The sequence below is a fragment of the Helianthus annuus genome, chromosome 16 (genome assembly GCF_002127325.2).
Source record: "Helianthus annuus cultivar XRQ/B chromosome 16, HanXRQr2.0-SUNRISE, whole genome shotgun sequence".
NCBI lineage: Eukaryota > Viridiplantae > Streptophyta > Magnoliopsida > Asterales > Asteraceae > Helianthus > Helianthus annuus.
Genome location: NC_035448.2, coordinates 486,551 through 496,304, shown reverse-complemented (window position 1 = coordinate 496,304; position 9,754 = coordinate 486,551). Strand labels below are relative to the sequence as shown.

General features: G+C 34.2%; 1 long non-coding RNA gene across 2 annotated transcripts; it reads right to left on the bottom strand.

The window, feature by feature from the left end:
• Window positions 1–2,189: 2,189 nt before the first annotated feature.
• LOC110918037 lies at window positions 2,190–8,568 on the bottom strand. 2 transcript variants are annotated; one of them, XR_004884620.1, is made up of 4 exons: window positions 8,308–8,568; window positions 7,266–7,917; window positions 6,209–7,077; window positions 2,190–2,924 (listed from the first exon to the last, which is right to left on the bottom strand). It is a non-coding gene; the product is annotated as an uncharacterized LOC110918037 (long non-coding RNA). The 2 variants fall into 2 exon arrangements; XR_004884619.1 differs by having other exon boundaries at window positions 6,209–7,072.
• Window positions 8,569–9,754: the final 1,186 nt, after the last annotated feature.

The window sequence follows — 9,754 nt, the reverse complement described above, 5'->3', positions numbered from 1 at the left end:
ACAAGACGGTTCACACGAAAATTTATTTTATATTTTGCCTATTAATACTCTAAAATTACAAATATACAACATAAAATACAAATACTTACGTGTAAACTATAAAACTTGATGTTGATTTCTCTTTTCTTTCATCTTTTAAACTTTGGCATAAAATTCCTAATCATTTTAAATCCTGACATAAAACACAACTTAAAAAAAATATAAAATTAGACGTATTAAACGGGTCAACCTGCTAGGTTGACACTGCATGCCATTGCAGGTCATCTTCATCTTCACATTCCAGAGTAACAAAACGGGCTCCTTCAACTATTTTACACTTTTACTCTAATCCCGCATCTTCAAATTAACACCACATAGGATCGCACATCCTGTAGGCTTTAGATTCCTTGCTATACGCCGAAGAAGACACGTGACTCGAGGCTTTAGTTTTATGTCAGATGGCATGGGTTGATATTATATAAAGTCGATCTATTTAAATACATAATTACTTAAACCATATCATTATTGGACTAGTAATAAGTTTTTTAATCACACATTGAAATTTTTGAATGTTAAAAATTCATATAACTTATGGAAAAAAGAGTGTTCTGGTCTACTACACAACACCAGGTCCGTATACTTATCACATACTTAGACCTGACGTTAATTAATTTAGCCCACACACCCATTTTATATATGGTTGAGATGGTACATGTGGCAAAATATATGGAACATGAGACTGGTTCAACCTCATGGCAGCCGGCTGCAACTGATGGAGATGGCAATCACCTCCATAGAAAAGACGACGAGACATATTATTATTGTTCAATCGGTCTGCAGACAAAAATAAGAAACATGCTTTTGTTATGAGGGAAACAATCTCATTCTATCTGTAATTGCGCTATATGATATGGATTATTGTTGGATCAGAAGTTCGACAAACAAGATTGTAAATTGAAACAATTAATTCATTCATAAACTTAACCTGCTTTATATAGCAGCAGCATTACAGTTTGACTCAAAATAGGAAACTAAAAATCGTAATTTAAACTCTAAACTAAATAAACATAAAAATAATACTTATTGTTATCCTAACCGACTAACTAGGCTTCTTGATAAACATATTAATTTAAACTTTGAATTATCTTCAATACTTATGTCTAAAACGTTTTCTTCTTTAATTGATTTATAAACTCAAACTCTAAATACACGTAATTAACTTGCAGCTCAAGGAAACAAACAAGCACTTACTATCAAGATTTGGGTATGATTCAAAATGTACTAATAACTAATAAGGGTTTTGTTTTAGAAAGCACACACCAAGGCTGCCTATTTGCATACTTATGGTTTATATACGTTGCGTATAGCTCTATACGCAACGTATAAGTTGCTTAGAATTCAGAACCTGCCCAGCAATCATTGGCACAGACAAACAGGGTTTATATACGCTGCGTATAGAGCTATACGCAACGTATATAACCCATCAGAATTTTGTTTGGTTATTTTGATGTATTTGTGGTATAAATTCTCACCCGGTTCCAAGGTTAAATCGCTTAAAATATATAACTGTTAATGTTATACCACTAATTTTATATATATCGTTCAATTTTTTTTTTGAAAACGTATATACGGTTCGAATATATTATATTGTTATCGTTTAAATTATTGTACCACGTCTAGTGCGGTTCGAATGCTAGAAACGTTTAAATATCATACCGTTAATTATTTTTAAATACTTGTGTACGGTTCGAATATATTATACCGTTTCCATACTATACCGTTTAAATTAAAACCATTAAATATTTTGAAATATCCGGGTACAATTCGAATATATTATATCGTTTCAATACAATTCCGTTTAAATTAAATTATTATACCAAGTCTCGGTGCGGTTTGAATATTATACCGTTCAAGATTTTTATACCGTTAATTGTATTAAATTACTCGGGTACGGTTCAAATATATTTTACCGTGTTTCCATACTATACTGTTTAAATTAAAATATTATAGCAGTTTTAAATTTTTATAACGTTAATTATTTTGAAATACCCGGGTCCTTTTGAATGAATTACACCGTTTCCATATTATACCGTTTAAATTAAAATAGTATAATGTTTCAATACGACTGAATATGATATATTTGTCTAAGTTTGATATATACAACATAAGTTTGTACATACATAACAAAAGATAAAATACTATGGCAAAGGATCATACTACTGTTGATGCTGCTGCTACTGCTGCTGATAATGTTGATGCCATGCTGCAGCCGGGATGTAGGGTCGTGGAAGTAATCCATCACGCTGTCGTCGATCCTGCAACTCCTCAGCTACCCAGCCCATCACATACTTCAGCCGGTCAACGTCCTCACGTAGATGGTCAACGTCTTCACGTAGCTGCTGATACGCCGTGTGTGAGGGGCAGGACCGAGCCCAACATGTCACGGGAACTGAGGCGCCCCGGGTGTTCCACGCGGCTGTGGTGGGTTCGGAATGTACATCTCTGAGTCATGCACTACCACCTGCTCCGGCACGGCTGGGGGATCTATCGGTTCGAACTGTGCCGGCAGGTCCTTCGACTGGAAGGGCTGGCCGTCCGAACCCTTAAAACGCTTCCGGTTGTCAGGTGGGAACCTTTTGACAATCTTCATTCCGGATAGCGATAACATCCCTATCCTCTTCGACTGTATTGTCGGGCGTAAAAGCGGGTCAGTCTCTGGGTGATAGCCAAACGACATGGCTATCACAGTAACGTAGGTGCCGCCATATAATAATCCGCGCTCCTGCTGATGATATGCGGAGGCGAAGTATTGCGCCAACCCGTGTGCGAGAGCGCACGGCCTCTTGTACATGTGGCAATAAAGGAAAAAGAGGTCACCACTCGTACACCACTCCCGGCTTTTGTTTCGAGCGGTGATAGAAGAGGAGATGAGCCGGTGAAGATACCTGCACAAAGGAGACCGGTCAGTAAATAATAATCTGACTTCGACGCGCGTTACGGACGTACGCTCGTTACGGACGGCATCGATTAAAAAATAAAATAATATTTATTTTTAACTCGTTACACATTCGACGCGCATTACGGACGAAATCGACTAAAAATTAAAAACATTATTTACTTTGGACTCGTTACGGTTTCGACGCGCATTACGGACGTACGCTAGTTATGGATGACATCGACTAAAAAATAAAAATAATATATATTTTGGACTCGTTACAGTTTTGACGCGCGTTACGGGCGTACACTCGTTACGGACGAGGTGTAACCTTATACGCTGCGTATAGGTCTATACGCAGCGTAGGTAAAGGTAGGATTTGGTGTGTAAATAGCCATTTTGGTTTGCAAATATGTAGTCCCTTTAGAAAAGACCTACTTAAATATCAATTCTTAAAAAAGAGAGAAAAAGGAGGCATTGTTTAATGTTGCATCTCATATCTTATTACTAGGTTAAAATGAAAATCATTTTTATCGTGAAAACTCGAAAACTAACTAAAAAAAGCCTAAAAACACACCAATTTTTTTTCAATTTTTTTTATAAAAATCGCAGGTTTTTTTATATAAAAAAAAAACTTTTTTTCAAAAAAAAAAAATTGTAGTACACATGTGTAATAATACACATGTGTGGTACACATACACATGTGTAGTATTACACATGTGCACTAAAAAAAATTTTAAGTTTTTTTTTATATATTAAAAATAGCGAAAATGGGTATGCAAAAAAAAATTGTTATGTTTTTTTAGCTTTTTTAATTTGTTTTCGAGTATTCAGAATAACTAATGATTTAATTTGAACCTTCCCCTAGAGTAGTATATTTAAATTAAAAGAAATACTTTCTTGTTTAGCGCGTGCAAGGTTTAATGTTGGCAACTTGGCATCTAATACTATATCTTAATACAATATTAGTATTATGTTATATAAGACCATGCGTAGTGGGCAATATTCACCCTTATGCGTTTTGTATCATGTGGCAGCCCAGTCAGCAATAGGGTATTATTGGGCGTTTTCTAAAATGGGTGTAGTGGAGATGGGGCATTATTGGGCAATATGTTTTGTAGTAAAATAAAATTAAAAAAAACACCTAAAAATCTTATTGGCCAAGCAAATGGAATCTCTAATATGATTGGCCAACCTTTTCCTCATTCGGCGTTTTTCAAACCACGCCAAGGAGCATTTTTTTGCAAGATAACGCCCAATAACGCCCAGGTGTAGTGGGGAAGGGGCGTTATTGGGCGTGATGGGGCAATTTAAAAAAAAAAACGCCCCACTACGCATGTTCTAATAATGTTTGAGATGAAAAATATATTATGTAAAAAAGAGTGTTCGGGTCTACCACACGACACCCGACCCGTATAAAAAATAGTCATTTTGACCCAACTTCAACTTAACCTATTTTGCTGACATGCCCAATTTATGGTTGAGATGATAGAATAGTCAATACTACAATGTGCATGTGACAAAGAATGGGACATGAGACTGGTTCAACCTTATGTATGGCAGCCGACTAATGAATATGGCAATTAACTCCTTACAGGATGACGAGTGTGTTCAGTCGGCTACTGAGGTGATAGCATAGCAATGTATTTTCATCTTTGTTTGCTGATAAAGAAACCTAGCTAGGACAAGGCCACCAGCCAATATTCTACTGCCCAAAGATTCAAGATTCAAAAAGCACAAATATAAGAAACATGTGGTTTTGTTGTTACTTTGTTATGTTGCACATATGGAAACAACCATCTGTGATAATTACGATATTTAATATCAAAACATTTTCTTCTTCAATTGACAAGTTTTTCGGATTTATGAACTTACAACTCTAAGCATCCAAGTAACTTGCAGCTCAAGGAAACTAACTAACTATCAAGATTTGGGTTCACAATGTACAAATAAAGTTTTTTTTTATAAAATAAAGAGAAAAGACTACATTAAGAATCTATTGCTAGACTCATAGATTTGGTGCACCAGTCTTTTGACTGATAACTAATAACTTTCCAAACATAGGATTACTTTTATGGTTAGCGGCTATACAGTTTAAATGTTGGCATCTTATCTCAAAAATATTTATATTTTGTATGTATGTATGTATATCTTATACAATATTATGTTACACATTACAATATAGACTATGGAAAGAGGAAACGTATAAATTTGTATCATCTTATACACTACAATCCTACAACACAAATTACAGGCAAAGACAAAACATACAATTTTATATCTCTTATTATGGTATTATGTTATACAATACAATACAATACAACCCTACAATACATATAAGAATAAAGACGAGACATAATAATATTATAAAGTAAAACTAACACATCTCAACTCATTGTCACATCAAAGTTATAACTAACACCATCCAAAAAAACGAACAAAAGGTATCCTTGAGGATATTCCATTGATTAAGATAAGCAAGAGATCGATGATTAATCATATTAACAAATAAGTTACTTTGACAGTATATATTGTTTGACAGTATATCTTACCATTGTTTGTACCGAAATAATATATCTTACCATTGTTTGTACCGAAATAATATATATCATATATGAAGTAGTAGAATAAGATTGAAAAGGCACAAAACTGAACCAATTACAAAACTTTTTATGCCAAGATAAAAAAAGTATGTATAGTAGTTTGCCATGATGGAACTCGCCAAAAAGTTTTGGTCTCCAGTATTTCACCGTTAACCGTTTAATGCCGCCAATTTCAAATGTTTAACAACACCACTACGACTTTGAACAGCAATACAACTGTCAGTGCCGCCAAAAACTTTTAACACCACTGGATGTCGAGTTTTATACTAACAAACTAACGCTCGCGCACACACACACACAGATAAATATATAAACATATTAAAAACAAATATATAAAAACATATTAAATTGAAGTTATTAATTTGTTTACCAAACATATACTGCAAACATACATACGAAGTGTAAACGATTAACAAAATTAACTAGTTAAGTGCTACACATCAAATATTGATTAGCCATTCTAATCACGTCGTAGTAAATAAGCGGAAAAGTAAGCATACTAAACAGATGAAAGCAACACATGTGAGAAGCTAAAGACACTAGCATAGTTGCAAATATGTGAGAATCTAAAGAAACACAAAGCAATGCATTCTTATGAATATTCAAGCCCATACATAATCAAGTAACCATTTAACTTAGACTCAATAAAATATTAGAACTAACAGGTAATTTGGAATAGTAACCGACTCACCCAACCACCCAACGCACTGTTGGCTGCCCGCCTCTTGACCGCTCAACTCCTCTGGTCAATTGATCAACATTTGACTGCTATGTTGCCACTTATAGCCTGCTAGCATCAGCAACATTCATCAATAACCATTTAAATTGTTAATAATCATTATCAAATTAGTATAACTATCAATGCAATCTGGTTAATTCATTAAAGACACACACGCAAGCTTATCAAGGAGGTGCACAAAACATTAACACGTGGATTAGTAAGCTTACAATGATGATAACTTGTTAAGGTTACTTAATCATTCATCTTTATTTGGTGAAAATATAATATCTCCACAAAGTCAGACTTCTAAGAAATTATAAAACTATTGGAGTTCATGAACCATAGTTGCGTTTCATATAAATTAAATGGCATGAGTATTTCCAAACCTTCTTCTTTCTCCCAAATTCACATCTGACTCTTTTGATGTATTACCTCCACCAAAATATACATCAAACCTCTTTCCAAAATATATTAATCAAGTACAGAGACAAAGTTCTGTATATTTAGTTCAACCCCCTTAATCAAAATATTACCGATGATTCCATGCTTAAATCGGTGCTTACAAACTTTATATATCAGAAAGTTTAAGGTCGATTGTTGCTTACCGCTTGCAGACGATCCTCCAAAAGAGATAAGAACTTAGCTTCTACTTCAAAATTGCTACAATCTAATCTTTGGATACCGATTTTTTTTTTCTTTTAGGGAATGATATGGATAAAAATAATAGGATATATAGAACATATAAGAAATTGAAACTAAAAGAGAAGAAGTTGAGATACCTGAGGATAGATCAACACGGAGTTGTCGGAACCCTAATCAGGCAACCAGCCCTTCCTGAACTTTGGAATTGAAATAATAACAATTATCAACAATTCAAACATAAAATCCAGAGTTACATGCTTGTAAGCCCTAGAACACAATAACGAAGGATGTGAACAATTTAAAGGTTGTAAGCCCCGAAATTACCAAATCTGTAGAAATAAACAAATAATCTTAGTGAAAATGTAAAGAAAAGGCATGAACACACCTCATAAATCGAACAAATGGTGGTGAGTGAACAACCGCCTAAAGCTGGAACAACTGCAACATCACCTCTATTTGTCGATCAATTCAAGCTCCGATTAGGGTTTGTAGCCGTGAGGGCTGCCGCCGATTGGTTTGGGTTCAGGGGATCGAGGAGGAACTTTGGGAGGGAGAACGAATTTTGCTGAAAATTTTGGGGGGAAGAAGATTTCTCAAGACTTTATGGTGTTATGTTAATTATTGATTTTTTATTTTTTTAAATGGTTATTTTATTTTTTAAAGGTGCGAATCATTACAAATGGTGCTAGTTGTCATAAAACAGATATACAAAACACCCTTTGTAACTGCCTTGGCATTTAACCTATCATAACTGTTGTAACTGCCTTGGTAGTTAACCTCTCATAAATGTTTTGACAATTAACACACGTACGTTATATATACTATTGTATGTTGTTATTTAGATGGATCACATTTGTATCATATGGAATATATAGATTAAAGATTCAATATAGATTTCACAGTGGTTTCACAACACGTTATCAGCACGATTGCTCTCCGGTAGACATTAATCGACAATCTGCAATCATCCACAAGTTGCTATCATTCACAATCTTCTGTTCAACATAATCCGGGTACACATCATCAACATCTTCGCACTGTGATGAATATATATTTCCATGTTATTTTTCATCACATGTAGATTTGTATATCCAAAGGATGAATCCCAATATTCGATTTTTCTAAGTGGTAACCAGAATTTTTTTTAATACGCTTAACTGTGTTTTCACGGAATAAAAGGATACACATTTTTTCGAACGATTTTCAGAAGTGGGTTCAGATTTACTCCTTTGGAATAACATAATTACGTTCATTTATCTACCTTTTCGAATACCCAGAACAAGTCGTTCTGGATTTTAGAACGAATAGGAATAGGTATTTCCTTTGTTTCGTTCTTACCAATACAAATTTAGAGAATCAAGCGGTCACTGCCGCCGTAAACAACTGGAAAAAAAAAACCAACATCACATAAGACATAACATTCTGACCTGAAAATTATTCTCCGGCCGACGATTATACTCACCGGCGGATTCGACTTGTGTGGCTGCGGTGTCCATGTTGTCGACGTGGTTTCAACGGCTGCAAGCGTGGCGAGTAACGAGGTCGACCGTCGACAAGGACTAGTGGCGGAACGATGGTGTACGGCGGTTGGCCGGCTATTTTCTCCGAAACTGTGTGAATGTTAAAGATGGAAGATGTGGAGCAGTTTAAATGTATTAGGAAGGAAATGAATATGACTTTCTAAATTGTTCAATTTATATTTTAAATAAAAATGACAAATACAGATGATGACAGACTGATAGAATAGAGTGATATATCAATGTTGCAGTGATATGAAAAGATTCTTCACAACTTTTAATAAGTTTATTATATATATATATATTAATAAACTTTAAAGTTTAGAAAAAAAACTATTATAATAGATGTAACGTATTTAGAATATTACATGTCAAATGTGAAGAAAAAAAAAATAAAGATAAATATTAAATAGAGTTATATTCAAACGAATTTGTCTCATTGTCAAATTCAAATAATTTAATAGCTTAAACCATAGTTGAATCGAATTAAATACTTGGATTGTATCAATATATAAAGTTGTTGCGTTACAACTGTATTATACCACAACAACTATGTCAGTATTATTAGTATACCAATTATAAAGAACCCGAAGTTCTAATTATAAAGAACCTGAAGTTTTCCTATAGTATCTATCATATACACATGTTTGCTATTAAACGCATGTCTCTTTCCTTCGTAGACAAAATGTCGAACTTATCAAATCTTGAATTCACTGCACTTGAAATCTATGAAGACCTAAAGAGGGAAAACCGTACTATCGAGAACCCTCTCGAGTTATGGAAAAACATTCAAGAAAGATTTGACCACCTGAAGTTGGTCTTACTCTCTAAAACTCAATATGAATGGTTCATTTAAGGCTATAAGATCATAAAACTGTTAGTGAGTACAACTCTGCCCTTTTTCGCATCACCTCTAAGTTTAAATTATGCGGTGAACAAATCACCGATGAAGACATGTTAGAGAAAATTTTCTCAACGTACCATTCATCCAACATGCTCCTGACGCAGTATTACTGAGAACGTAAATACTGATCTAATACCATGTTTGTTAGTCGCGAAAAAAAAATAATAAATAACAAGCTCCATCTACAAAATTTGAAAATGCGGCCACTTATCTAATGTCTTTCTAGACTATGTTTTTTTTTGTTGAAACTGATATTATGTTTCATTTAAAACCTAGTGATGTTTGATTCAAAGTTATATGATGTTTTTATCATACTCAAACATGCAATTTCTTATATTTAACGTGTTTTATTATTTCCAGAAGAAATATGTATACCAGCTCCAACAGAGCTATTATTGGTGATGAATGTCTAGTAGATAGCGGTAGTTATCGAAGGCTCCGGCAGAGCACACA